The following is a 14,642-nucleotide window of genomic DNA, read 5'->3' on the forward strand; positions in this document are numbered from 1 at the left end:
CCGGTGCATGGAGCCTGCTTCTCCCTCTGCCTGTGTCTCTGCCTCTCTCTCTCTGTCTATCATAAATAAATAAAAAAATTAAAAAAAAAAGGAAGGGAGGATAAAACTTATATCTCTTACTAAATATCACATCATCATTACTTTTTCAAACCAAATTTCTTTGTTTTTTCTCTTTGCATCAGTTGTGTGGATTTGTGTGTGAATTGGCTTCGTCATAGGACTGATAAAATATCCAGGATTAATGGATGTTCAAATCAAGTGTAAACAACTTACTTTTAAGACTTTTTATATGATGTTATTTCATAGCTCTTACATTCTGAAGGAATTGGAGATCATCTGGATTAGTGAGCTTAGAGGATGGTCTATAGACTGGCACCACGAGCATTACCTGGAAACTTTTTAGAAGTGCAGATTCTAAGGCCCCACACCAAACTACTGTATCACAAACTCTGAGGTTGGAGTCCACCAATCCGTGTTTTAACAAGCCCTCTAAGTGATTCTGACACATGCTGAAGTTGACATTTACTTAGCTAGACACCCTAGCTTCTTTCACCAGACTGTCTCAAATAGAATTACACACCACTTGCTTTTGGGATCAATTGGAAGAGGAACTCTTTTTTGCAGGCAGTAGGTACCTTTGTATTATATCTAGAACAAAATGCTATCCTATGTGTGTTAGGCTGCTTGGCTATTCTCTCTGTAGTTGGAACGGCCTGGATATAGTTTTGGGGACAACAAAACTACTCTTTGCCAGGGTTACACATCAGGTTGGCGGTACGATTGACTTTCCTTGTAGGGAAGAACTTCAAAGCTCTTAATTACTTGAGCCTGCTTTACATTAGGATTGGTAAGGAGTAAGTGGATTGGCCAGATTTTCCATAGAAAAGAAACATATATCAGTATTTCCATAGGAGTAATAGAGACTGAGGTGACATTACCATTGCCATTTGTTAGACTCCAGTAAGCCTCTTAAAGCTGAAGTTTTGGCAGTTCTTTCTTAATGAGTTCCTCAGGATGGCCTATTTTCACGTAGCTGATTTTATTCTTTCTTGTGTCAAAGAAAGGAAAAGAACCAAACATTAGAAGCTTAAAAAAGGCAGGACTGTTGGGAAAAGTGATACATTTATTTTTCTGTCTTTTTCATTCTCTCTACCCTGTGTTTTTTTTTCAATTATCTAGAGATTAATATAATTTTTAAGTGGATACTTATTCCATTTTAGTACACCTCGTAATACAGATTGTGCTATGAAAATGTTACTATAACTTGGTCTTTGAAAGTTCTGTTATGGGGTGCCTGGGTTTGCTCGATGGGTGAGTGTCTGCCTTGGGCTCAGGTTGTGATCTTGGGGTTCTGGGTTCAAGTCCCACATGAGGCTTCCCATGGGGAGCCTGCTTCTCCCTCTGCCTGTGTCTCAAGAGCCTCTCTGTGTCTCTCATGAATAAATAAATAAAATCTTAAAAAATATATATGTGTGTATATATACACACACACACACACACACACACACATATATATATATAAGTTCTGTTATTTATTTGAGAATAAGATAAAAGTGACTTACTGGTAATGTTTACTATTCACAGTTACATTACACTGACCATTTATGACAGAGATCAGCAAACTTTTTCTTAAAGAAACATAATTTAGGCTTTGTCGGATAAAAGATTAAGTCAAGAATATTATGTAGGTGTTTATATAACCATTAAAATGTAACTGCTTAAAAATTGAAGATCATGGGTCATTAAAAGGTAGATGGCCACATCTGGCCCACAAGCCATATAACTTATGATATAGAGAGGGTCCTTAGCTATTTACCCTTCAAACTTTGAAGTGGCAGACTTCGGTGATTATGTCATATATTAATTATGTAATTTCACAGTATGGTTACACAATAAATTCGATCAATAAATACTACTTCTCCAGAATATTTTAAGAATATAAATATCCCTCTTGAAACAAATTACCAAGCATTCCAGATTATAGATTTAATTTCATGATATTTTACATTACTAGAAATCAGGGAAGTGGGTTCTTGGAGACCCTTCAAGAAGATAACTTTTGAATACTGTGAAAGTATTATAGAAATATATGTAAGTTTACGTCAACTCATAAATAAGAAACTCTTAAGAAATTTGATAGAGGAAAAAAATACATGATAATTTGAAGAGAAATTAGTTGTGTTTTACGAATATGCAAAAAAAATCAGATGTTTGGAATCACGGAGTATTCAGAATTTCACAGCCAGGTTACAATATCTAAATGCATAGGAAGAGAGAGATTTGAGAGACTGTTTTTTGTAGTATTTTGGAAAAATAACCCAGCATGAACCATTTTCCTCAGCCAAATACAATAGGGACAAAATATGCATCAGTAGGACACTGGGGCTAGATCTGACCATAAGTCATGAAAGGAATTGTAGTTACTTGAGAAGAATGTGCTGTTAGAAGACCTGCCTATCATTCCTCTTTCTGGGAGATCTACTACATTCCCATGACTTGAAAATATCTATATGCTGATGTCAAGAGCTCAGAACTCTCTTATGAGCTCCCAATTATTACCAGTAAACTTAGCTGTCTTTTTTGACAGTTCTGTACAGATCCTGTAAAAGACAAGGTATTGAGGAAGAGAAAAAGCAAATTTTAATGCCTATCATAATGTCTTGCATGTTAAAGTTACCCAATAAATACTTAATGTTTTAAATGTTCTGTTTAAATGGAAGAAGCATTTATTCCCTAATAATTTTGTGTGTGGTTTAAAAAAAGATTATTTATTTGAGAGAGTGTGTGCATGTGCAAGAGAAAGAGAACAAGCAGGGGTAGGATCAGAGGAAGAAGCAGACTCACAACTGGGCTTTGGAAGCCTGACTTGGTTCTGATCCCAGTACCCTGGGATCATGACCTGATCCAAAGGGGGATAGTTAATCAACTGAGCCACTCAGGCACCTCTGGCTATTTCTTTTGGTAGTTATGCCCACATCTTTAGTTAACATGCTTCTGCTGATGTTTCTTGATTGATCAGTTTTAAAACATCTAACGAAACAGTAAGCTTATTTACACTGCTCCCACATTCCTCCCAACATAATTATGTAACTTTTTTGTTTTATTGGTTATAGCCATAAATGATTTGTTTTTTATTTCTATATTTCTTGTTCCATAGGTATAAGACACTATTTCTTGATTTCCACTTTGTAAGAAGATGTTAGTACCCTTGCCTTACCCCTCCCTCTTTCCACTTCCAAAATTCTGTCATCTGTAATTTATGGTTCAAAGACTGACCCTGTTTACATTCTGCTCCATAATCATAATTAAGTCATTTGTGTTTTATCTCTAGATTAATTTTAGAACTTGAAAATCAATATAAGTGTTATTCTGATTATGTAAATGTTGTTACCTGCGGGGACAAGTAATGTAGAATGACAACATCTTCTTTGCTATATTATTATTTGTTTTTCCTGTGGTTTCTAATCATGTTTCTTTTTTGTACTGCCAATGTTTTTCAAACTCTTCATCATATAAAGTATCAGATCCTTTTTTTCTTTTCACCAGAAACCTTCCTAATGTCTTCCAAACTCTTATACCCAACTGGACTGGTTACTGTCTAGACTTAAAGTTCTCCTATCCTCCTCTGTCTTAGCTTTTTTGTTTTCTTGGTTGAGTATCCCATTTTCTGGATCCCAGATATTTCTCTTTCTTGGTTTATTCACTCTTTTCCTGTACTACTCCTTCAAGCAATTTCTCAAGAAATGACGTGTAGGAATTCAATTTTTTGAGTTCTTATACATCTGAAAATGTTTTGTTTTGTTTTGTTTTTTAAAGATTTTATTTATCTATTTGACAGAGAGAGAGCGCACAAGCAAGGGGAGCAGCAGGCAGAGGGAGAGGGAGAAGCAGGTTTCCCGCAGAGTGGAGAACCTGATGCAGGGCTCAATTCCAGGACCCTGGGAATCACCACCTGAGCAGAAGGCAAACGCTGATTGACCACCCAGGCGCCCTTGAAAATGTTTTAATTTTGCTATCACACTTGATGTAAAATGTAGAACCTTTGGAACTATATGGATCTATTTGCACCTTCTGTCACCCTTCATGCTATAGCTGTCAGGTCTCACATCTGTGTACATTTTAAATTTCACAGGGGTGTGTAAAACAGTCACGTATATTGGAATGAAATTACAAGTAAAAGAACAGTCTTTTACATTTACTCAGATTTTTATCATTTTTAATGCTCCTCATTGTTTTCTGAACACTTATGATTCCATGTGGTATCACTTTTCTTCACCTAATACCCTTAACATTTTGTAGTATGCATCTGCTATTGACACATTCTCTAAGTTTTCTGTTATCTAAAAATGTCTTATTTAGCTTTCATTCTTTTTTTTTTTTAAGATTTTATTTATTTATTCATGAGAGACACAGAAAGAGAGAGAGAAGCAGAGACACAGGCAGAGGGAGAAGCAGGCTCCATGCAGGGAGCCTGATGTGGGACTCGATCCTGGGATCTCAGGACCACACCCCGAGCCTAAGGCAAATGTTCAACCACTGAGCCACCCAGATGTCCCTAGCCTCCATTCTTGATATATATTTTCACTGGATATAGACTTCTGTGTTGAGTTTTTTTTTCCCCCTTCTCTCTCTCAGCCCCTTAGCGTAGGGATGTTACTTTATCGTCTTTTGGCCTCCATAGTTTCTGATAAGAGGTTAGATATCATTCAGATTGTTGGCCCTTTAATATAATATCTTGTTTTTCTCTCGCTGCTTTCAAAATTTTCTCTTTATTTTTTTTAGCAGTTTGACTACAATGAGCATAGTGTGTTTCTGTTAATATTTATCCTGGATTCCTTGATAATGAAAATTTATGTCTTCTACAAATTTGAGACATTTAACCAGTATTTCTTGAAATATTTTATCTGCCTCATATTCTCTTCTTCTGAGACTCTAAATACATCTATGTTAGACCTTTGGATATCATCTCACAGATCCTGAGCTGTTTTTGTTTTTGTCTGTTTTGTTTTTTGTTTTTAGTCCTTGTTCTCTGTGGTCTTCAGATCGGGTAAATTTCATTCTTTTGTCTTCAAGTTCATTGATTCACCTGTCATTTTATATTTTTCAATTTACTATATACTATATACTATTTATGTGTGTATGTGTGTATATACATATATACACACTATATACTGTCATTTAAATTATCATATTTATTTTTTTTTAATTATCATATTTAAATATTTAAGTATGCTGTTAAACTCATCCAGTGACTTTTTATCTTAAGTATTACGGTTTTCAGTTCTAGAATTTGCATTTGATTCTTTTTTACAGTTTCTGTTTCTCTGCTGAGATTTCTTTGCCTTTTTTTTTTTTTTTTGAGAATATGTATTCCTTTACCTCTCTGAAGATAGTTAAAATGGCTGCTTTAAATGGCTATAGGGTTACAGAGTTATCTCCAACTTTTCTCTTGATGGTGGATCCTATTTTCCTGGTTCTTCATGTGATGAGTAATTTTGTATCCTAAATATTTCATTTTGTAGATATTCTGGATTTTTTCATATTTCCTCAAAGAGCATTACCAGTTTTTTCTTTTAGCAAGCAATTAACTTGGTTTGATTTAATGGAAAACTGTCTTTTGGGCATCAGTTCAGTTCAGTTGTTTTAGACTTAGCCTGTCTGCCCCATGCAATGCATGGTTCAGCAATTAGCCAGAGGTTTAAGCAGAGTTTATACACAATTTTTGCTACCTCCTATAGCGCTCTCTCTCACTCGCTCTCTCTTGAAAACCTCTTCCCCATAACTTTTCAGTGACTTACTCCTGCAAGCTTCAGAGGAAAAGAATTGTAGGTTTTGTCTTGGAGTTTTAATGACCCCATGCATGCTGTGGTCTGTTTTTAGCCCAGAAGCCAAAAAAATTAAAATTAAAAAATAAAAAATAGATTAACTCATATCAGCCTGTTCATTTTTTTGTAATTATTAGCTCTCTTCCAGAATCTATTATGTTTAATCTCCACGGCCTTGAGGTAGTTGCTTTTTATATTTTGTTCAGAGTTTTTATTTTATTTTTATTTATTTATTTATTTATTTATTTATTTATTTATTTATTTATTTATTTTTATTTTGTTCAGAGTTTAAAGTTAATTTGTGAAAGGGTCCATCTAGTAGAAGCTTATTTGGCTGTAGAGTAACAGAACCACCCTGATAGGATTTTGAGATTTTCATCTTTCATAATATTGAAATTTCTCAAAAAAAATTTTTTTAAGATTTTATTTATTTATTCATGAGAGACACAGAGAGGCAGAGACCTAGGCAGAGGGAGAAGCAGGCTCCCTGCAGCAAGCCTGATGTGGGACTCGATCCCAGACTCCAGGATCAAGCCCTGAGCTGAAGGCAGACGTTTAACCACTGAGCTACTCAGGTGTCCCTCTCAAGTTTTTTCTAATTGTAGAAATATTTATGCACTGGGGAACTGACATGTAGGTTTAGGACTCATATTTATAAAAAATGACCTTAGAGTTCTTTTCCTTACCACTTGTTGTTTCATACTTAAATGTAATTGTTTTCCATACATCCAGTGAGATACCTTATTAAAATGACAGAAATCATATGGAAAATTTATAAACTCTTAAATTTGAGATTTATTTTTTGGCTTCTATTCCTCTTTACTGTATTATTAAGCACCACTGCTTCTGCTTCCATCCAGCTGCCAGAATTTTTTTTCTTCAAATCTTAAAGTAATGTGATGAATAGAACAACATGTTTTAAAAACCACGAGTTTAAAAACCACGAGTGGGAGGAGACCTATAAAAACTCTAAGAAAAGAAAGACCTCTAAGCTAAGTCAGTGTCTACTTTTGCATATTCATAGACCACCCTCTTATTAATATACAACCAAGAAGAGTAAAACAAGCAGTTTGTTTCTTTTTGTATTTAGCGTATACTTAAGGAAAGTCCAAATAAAAATTCCTGCTTTTATCTCTAACTCAGATCGTTGCCTGGTAGAATAGTAGTTCTGTTCCTCCAGTTAACCCTCTCTTGCCATGATTAACTTTCCATCCGAGTAGGCAACTCATCTTTCCAGAATATGTTCTTGTCAGGAGTTAGTCATCTTCTTATATCCTTCTCTATTCCTTCTCAGTCAGATATCCCAAGGTTTCTGAGAGATGAAAAGCAACTTATCCTGTTACAAAAACTGGGAATTGTTTGGAGATATTCTAAGGTTAGAGGAATGCTGATTCTTTCCCCGTGGTTAGTGGGTAGTGAAGCGTTCTCTGTTGTGAGTTCTTTATTATAAGAGTAGCAACTGCACATTCCAAAAACAAGCCAAAATGTTATTGGTCCCTCACAGTTAATCTCTGAAAATGTCTCAATAGTCATTTTTGTTCATGGGACAAAGACTTAATTTGTTTTTAATCTACCCTTGTAGAATTTCATTACAGTCTGGCACAGTGTTTATGTTTATGCAGATCTTAGCAGTTTTCCTGCCGCCTATATTGACTGCCTAGGATCTTTTCCAGTTTACTGTCCTGAAGTTTTGAAAAAGAAGAAGGTTTTAATTTCCTTCCCTAATTTTAACTTTTCTCTTTCTTTGTTAGCCCTAGACCTTTTGGATCTGCCTTAGAGAAATCCATTTGGAGTTGTCAGTAAATGATGGTGAATCATTATTTACATGCTTAAAATCCAAGTTTATTTTTCCTCTCAATTATTAAGTATATATAAAATTATTTTTTCTACGGAATGTTATTGTTATTGTATTTAGCGTATTTTCAGCCATTATTAAGAGCTGGTGCAAAATGGAAAATAGCATTATATATCATTCTCAAACACTGTTCTGAGATGATTATTCTAGTCCTTGCCTCCAAAGAGCTTATAATCTGGTAGGCTTTGATAATTCACATAAAACAGTAGGGGATAATGGAGTTTATACTTCAAATTTACAATGCCAGAATCCTATATCCAATGTCCTAAAACATATATACATACATTGATTGATTGATTGATTTAATATAAGCTCCACACATAGCATGGAAGGGCTTGAACTCATGACCCTAAGATCAAGATCTAAGCTGAAATCAAGACTTGAGCTGAAATCAGAATCAGATACTTAACTGCCTGAACTACCCTGGTTCCCCCCTATAACATACATTTAAATAATGGTTTTAAAGCATTCAGAAAGAAACTAACCACTGGCTTATTCATATGATAAACACCTCTTCTCCAGCTTACTGTACCTTTCCCTGTCATACATACAAGAGGAACTGTACTAGTACTCTTGGCAGAATACATGTTCCACTAAATACATGTTCCACTTCATCTATTAAATAACAGCTATCCTTTTGGGTACAGGGAGATAGGAGACAGAATTCAGGCAAGAAAGTGTGAGTAGATTGCTTCTTGCAGTCTGATGTCATAAATCATCCCCTCCAGATGCCAAACACTCTGATCAGCACCTTGAAATTTACTTTGTACATCTCCATGTCCCTCCATTACCTATTACATCATCATCACCATCATCATCATATACTAATAACCACATCTAGTAGTGAGCACATTCAGTGTGCAAGGCACTATGCAATTGATTTACAAAATCTTTACAATATCCTTGAGAGGTAAGTGGCATATTATTATGATAACATAGGCCACTTAGTTTAGAGATATACAAAGCATCTGTTGTGTGCACTATGATTGACCCATGAGTCTAAGATCCACATTTTAGTTCCTGTTCTGGGATAGCTCAGCCTGTGGTCTTGAGGAGCACATTATACTTCAGCTTCCTATTTCTAAAGGATAACAAATTTTAATATCTTTTTTAGTCTTATCTACATTATTTTTTAAATGTGGCCCTCATTACAATTCTGAGAGATTGTGGCCCACATTTTAAAGATGCAGAATCCAAGCTTGGAAAAGTTGTATAATTTGTGAAGACCACGTAACACAGGCAATGTGATGCAAGTCTCACTTGAAAGCCCTTTCTTTTAATCAGTGTGTTCTTTATTCTACAGTTTCTTTCCCCCTGCTTTCTCATAGGTGTAGATGAGAAGATAGGAATTATAGATGTAATATTTCTGTCTTAAAGGTGCTAAAGATACATATTTTTTTTCCTCTAATTTGGGGAGAAATGGTAGCACATTCATGAATTTATAGAACATTTACAAGTACATCTAACCTCATACCCACATGTCTGCTCTATGTTATGACATAAATTACATCTCTGAATATGTTACATTTTTAGTTGCATTTTTCATTTTGAGGAGATAAGAGTCATTTAATAAGGAAAAAACTGGCTAATATTCAGGTTCATATTAATAGTGCACTGTTTTCAGGCATCACGTGATCTCCCTTTATGTCAAATGTTGCTCAGTGATTTCACTTGCCACTTTTAGGGTCTGAGTATTAAATAAAGAAGTCTGGGCACTGAAGTGGGGTTTAGTTGGTTGAGCATTCAGCTCTTGATTTTGGCTCAGGTCATGATCTCAGGATCCTAAGATGGAGCCCTGTATCAGGCTCCCTGCTCAGTGGGGAATCTGCTTGAGTTGCTCTTTCCCCCTCCCAATACCCCTCCACCCACTCACATGCTTTCTCATGCTCTCTTTCTCTAAAGTAAATAAATAAGTTTTTTTAAAAAAGCAAAAGGAAAAGTCATTAGTTATTTTTATCTGCTTTGGGTTGGCATTAATATTTTATATAAAATAAAATATCCAAAAATTTGAAATTTGTAACTCTCTTTTATCAAAAGCCTGGTGCTTCTTCAGATGTATGGAAATGAAATCCAGTTGGCTTTTGAGTATTGTATTGGCATATTTAAAAAGCCTTTGTATCTGCAAAGATATTAAAATAGGTAACTGAAATTTACACTGCCTTATTTTATCTCCTATACCCTAACTTTTGCCATACACTAATAAAGAGGTAACATTTACAACAATGAGTTATAAGCTACAATAATTTGCTTTTTTCTTTGTAATAACATGTATGGGTAAACAAAGATTTAAATCCCAATTTCTTCGTGTATTGAGAATTTCTATTTAGTTTATTCAAAATTATATTAGTAATGTTTTGTAGGAATGTCCTAAAAGTTGTTGCAGTCATTTTTGGAGTAACTGTTTCTTTGGAGCACCATGTTGTTTCCATATGCTGTGTGATCTATCTATATATCAATGTGTCTAGTATATCCTTTTTTTTTTTTTTAGTATATCCTTTTGTAACAGCACATCATATTTGCATGAAAACAGAGATTAGGTAGGAGGGTCAGACTTACTCTTGACTTACCTTGAATACAGCTTAGAATCACCTATTTTCCTAGGCCTTAAGCACTAAATGGATGAAGGACAAATAGATCACTTATGCCTCCAAAAACACATGGATAAACAGAAATAGATCATTGAACAAATAATAGTATTTGCTCTATACCCCACACCATTACAAATATTGCTACAACATTATATAAGACAGACGAATGTTCTGCCTTTTGTTAGCCACATTGTGAATGGTAAACATCTGGAAAATGCAAATTTTAAAATAGCAGTGAGATACTTCTTCCCAGTACTGGACTTGCCCTCCCACTAGAAAAAAACTGTTTTCAGACATTAGACAGTTAACAGCATGGTAATGTGATCCCTGAGAGAAAGGATAGGGGAGAAAACTAGGTGAACCCTGGCTTTTTGCCCATAGGTTTTCCCTGATGATGGAGAACTCAAAGAAGGAATAGTCTTACTAAACTGAGGAAACAGATCAGAAGTTGGGGCAGCCAAAGCAGCTGAAATTTACAGAGTACTGAAGAATAGGAAGCTAGCAGGAACAGAACTACAGAATTCTGCAGAGGGGTCCTTTTGAATCTTTAACTTAATATAAGTTGCATATAGATGAGGTAAGACCCCATGGCACTGGAGAACAAATAAATACCAGGGAGCTGTAAATGAATCAGTTCCTAGAGTTCCCATAGGAATGGGAGATTTTTTTTCATTCTGAGCAGCTAGAATGTAGAGATCTTGTTAAAAACCTGGAGCATTCAGTAGAGAGCCAAGAAAGGACACACTTTGGTTACAAGGCTAACCTAGCCTTAGAGCAAAAAGTTACTCCAGACCTGCCCAAACAAAGCTGTAAGAAAACGGCTCTAAAGGATCAGACTGATCCACCAGTGATTTATATGCCTTGGGTCAGAAAGCATCTGCTTAGCCTTCCTGTTGAAAGTTAAGACTAAAAAGGCTATTGACTTCCTTTGTTAGTGCATCCTTCAGATATCCCTGAGTGGGCACAGCCAAAGTGTCTTCTAATCTTTTCCTAACTCAACTATATTCTCAGCATATTTTGTTGGGTTTTTAAAATTATTATTCATAAAAGACACAGAGAGGCAGAGACTTAGGCAGAGGGAGAAGCAGCAGCAGCAGGCCCCCACCGTACTCCAGGATCACACCCTGGGCTGAAGGCAATTGCTCATCCACTGAGCCAGCCGGGCATCCCTGTTGGATATTTTTTATGGAAAATAATCCAGTCATTAAAGTTAGAAATTAAATGATTATAGTCTGATTATAATGATGATTTATATAGCATTTGTTTTATGAAAGTCTGAGTCTCTCAGATAATTTATATTATGATTAACATAATATCCAATGAATGCTCTTTAAAACTCACTTTTAAAATAATTTGCTTATTAGAACTCTTATATGTAATGCTTGTCTTTGCTTTGCTTTTTCTACTTCATACTGTTCATTTAGCAAATAATTATTACCTAGCTACCATATGCCATACAGTATTCTAGGCACTATAATCTAAAGCATTATATTTGAATGAAAAAAATGTATAGATTTAGGCTAATTTTTGATGATGTAAGTTCAGCCCATTTAAAAGAAAGAGGGCTAAATTTATATAGAATTTGCTGCTTTGTTTTTTAATTCTGTGTCTTTCTTTTGTGAATTATCAAGCTATTATGTAGAATATAACAAAGAATACTATGTGTTCACCAAGTTTTATTCCCTTTACTCCTTGGGACATATGTAAACCATATATCCCAGCCTTTCATGCAGATAAGTGGGTCATGTGACTGAATTTTTAACAATATGAATAGAAATAATATATACAAATTTCAACTAAGCTATAAAAACTTCATATATGCAGTTTTTCCCCCTTCTCCCCCCTGATCTTTAACTTGATGTGGGGAACCCGCAAGAGAACTCTAAGGCTTAGGATAAGGAGCTAATTACTGAACCCCTGGATTGACTTGAGAACTCTATTCTGTTGTGTTAAGCCACTGAGATTTTAGGGTTGTTTCATTTCTCAGCCTACCCTAGTACAGGGAGGAAACATGATTGTAATATAACTGTGGTGGTGTGTCTATGGGAGGGGACATACGTAAGTGAGTTGAGAGACTGGCCTTTTTCACCCAGTCTGTTGTGTACACCAGTTTGCTAAGATGAAAACACTGCTTACTTCTTTTTGGTTCTGGTACTGGCTCTTGTTCTCCTTGAGCCTTTGGAAGGGCTGCTTTAATCTACTCCCATATCATCTCTTGATCTCCCTGTCAATCTGTGGCCTTTCTTCCATTTCCCTAAAATCAAATACTTCCTTCTCTTCTCTTTCTTATCTACCTTTCCTTTTCTCTTTCTTAGAAATCAGGGGCAAATTTGTTTAAAGGTTTTTCCTTCAGTGCCAAGTTTAGTGAGTGACCATGATGAGACACCCTTTACATATTTTTAAGTATGGTAGCACAATTTAGAAACTGTGAGTGTTAGAACACACTAATCACCCATCACATCTAAGAACGACCTCATGATTTACTTGCGATTTAATGGAGTAACTAAGGCTTTCCTGTATCACACTTGTTTAAGGATGCCACGGTACCCTACATGTGGTTTCTTCAAGGTTATGTATTATATATATAACTGGTTTACTCTGTGCTTCCTCTTTCTCCACTTTTTTTTTTTTTTGAGTTCAGGTTTTTATTGAATATGTTACAGAAAAGGTTTAGTCAAAAGACCAAAGCTCATGTCATCATCATACTCCTCAGATTCTTCTTTCTTTGCTTCTACTTTTCATCTCCTCAGCTGGGGCAGCAGTGGTGGAGGGGACAGGACCTCCTGTTGGTGCAGGTGGGGCTCCCAGTGTTGATATTGGCGAGGGACTTTGTAAATTAACCTGGCCAGAAAGGTTTGACATTTACACTGGCTGCTTTAATGAAGGCATTGAACTTAATTGTCATCTCTGACTGACAACTTTTGTCTTGCAAGATGAGGGCCACATAGATGCAGGTGAGCTCCAAGGTGGAGGCCATGGTGTGGGCAGATGATGGGTGGGTGCTGCTGGGCACAGTGCGAGTTACCCAGTGAAGTGAGGGCCTCACACCAGCTCATCCCAGCTTCTTCAGAAGGAGGGAGTACCTTAGTGGCAGCTAAGGAGAGCCTCTTTCCCCTCTTTTGACCTCTGACTGTGCCATCAGTGACTCTTATAAATATATAAAAAATGGATTGGCTCTCCTGAAGAGATGGCAAAAAAAATGTTAAGAGGAGACTGCCCTGTTTAATCAAAAGACTAGATTGCCCAAATGTCCTTAAGTCTATTTATATGAGAAGTCGTTTCTTAGCTTAATTTATTTTCACTACTTAACCTGTTATTTCCCGAGTCTTTTACTATCTTTATTGCGTCACCAATATCTTGGTTATGACTAGACTAGATGGTTATTATCTGAGTATTTCATCAGCTCTATCCCTTCACACCGATACCAGTTTAAATGCAATTGCCTAAAGGCTCAGTAGTGGCTTAGGGATTGGGCATCTGCCTTTGGCTCAGGGCATGATCTCGGGGTCCTGGGATCGAGTTCCGCATCAGGCTCCCTGAAGGGAGCCTGCTTCTCCTTCTCCTTCTCCCTCTGCCTATGTCTCTGCCTCTCTCTCTGCGTCTCTCATGAATAAATAAATAAAATCTTTAGGAAAAAAATAAAATAAATGCAGTTGCCTAAATATTTTGCTACCATCTGAACACAGAATGGACAGAAAATAGAAAATTAAGTTACCCAAATTGAGAAACAGTTTAGTACAGTGCATGTTTCTCAGATTTCCTTGATTGGCATAGTTCCTTCATGATTTTTGCCATACCTACTTATAACCATACTTTTAAAACCTAATATTGTCTTTGAACTTCATGTTTTTATTTAAATAAATTTACTTTCAAAGGTTGTATAGGGACACCTGGGTGGCTCAGTGGTTGAGCGTCTGCCTTTGGCTCAAAGCATTGATCCCTGGTCCAGGATCGAGTCCCACGTTGGGCTCCTTGCAGGGAGCTTGCTTCTCCCTCTGTCTCTCTCTGTCTCTCCTTCTCTCTGTGTGTGTCTCTCATGAATAAATAAAATATTTTTTAAAAAAGAAACTTTTTTTTTTTTTTTAAGATTTTATTTATTCTTGAGAGACACAGAGAGAGAGAGAGGCAGAGGGAGAAGCAGGCTGTATGCAGGGAGCCTGATGTAGGACTCGATATCAGGTCTCCAGGATCATGCCCTGGGTCCAAGAAAGGCGCCAAACAGCTGACCCACCCAGGGATCCCTCTCTAGTAGCTTTTTAACTGTTACAAACATAAAACTCTTCTTTGAAACTTTTTTTTAAAAAGGTAAATTTAAAAAGACCTAGTAATTCTCTCCGAACTAGCTTTTTAAAAAAATATTTATTTATTTATTCA

At 36.1% G+C, this 14,642-nt stretch overlaps 1 protein-coding gene and 1 pseudogene across 10 annotated transcripts in view; one reads left to right on the forward strand and one right to left on the reverse strand.

Annotated features, from left to right (window-relative positions):
- Positions 1 to 14,642, forward strand: part of TANC2 (tetratricopeptide repeat, ankyrin repeat and coiled-coil containing 2) — a 362,852-nt gene that overhangs the window by 168,091 nt on the left and 180,119 nt on the right. The window lies entirely within an intron of this gene.
- On the reverse strand, positions 12,837 to 13,547 carry LOC121472976 (annotated as a pseudogene).

The sequence above is a fragment of the Vulpes lagopus genome, chromosome 12, assembly GCF_018345385.1.
Source record: "Vulpes lagopus strain Blue_001 chromosome 12, ASM1834538v1, whole genome shotgun sequence".
Taxonomy (NCBI): Eukaryota; Metazoa; Chordata; class Mammalia; order Carnivora; family Canidae; genus Vulpes; species Vulpes lagopus.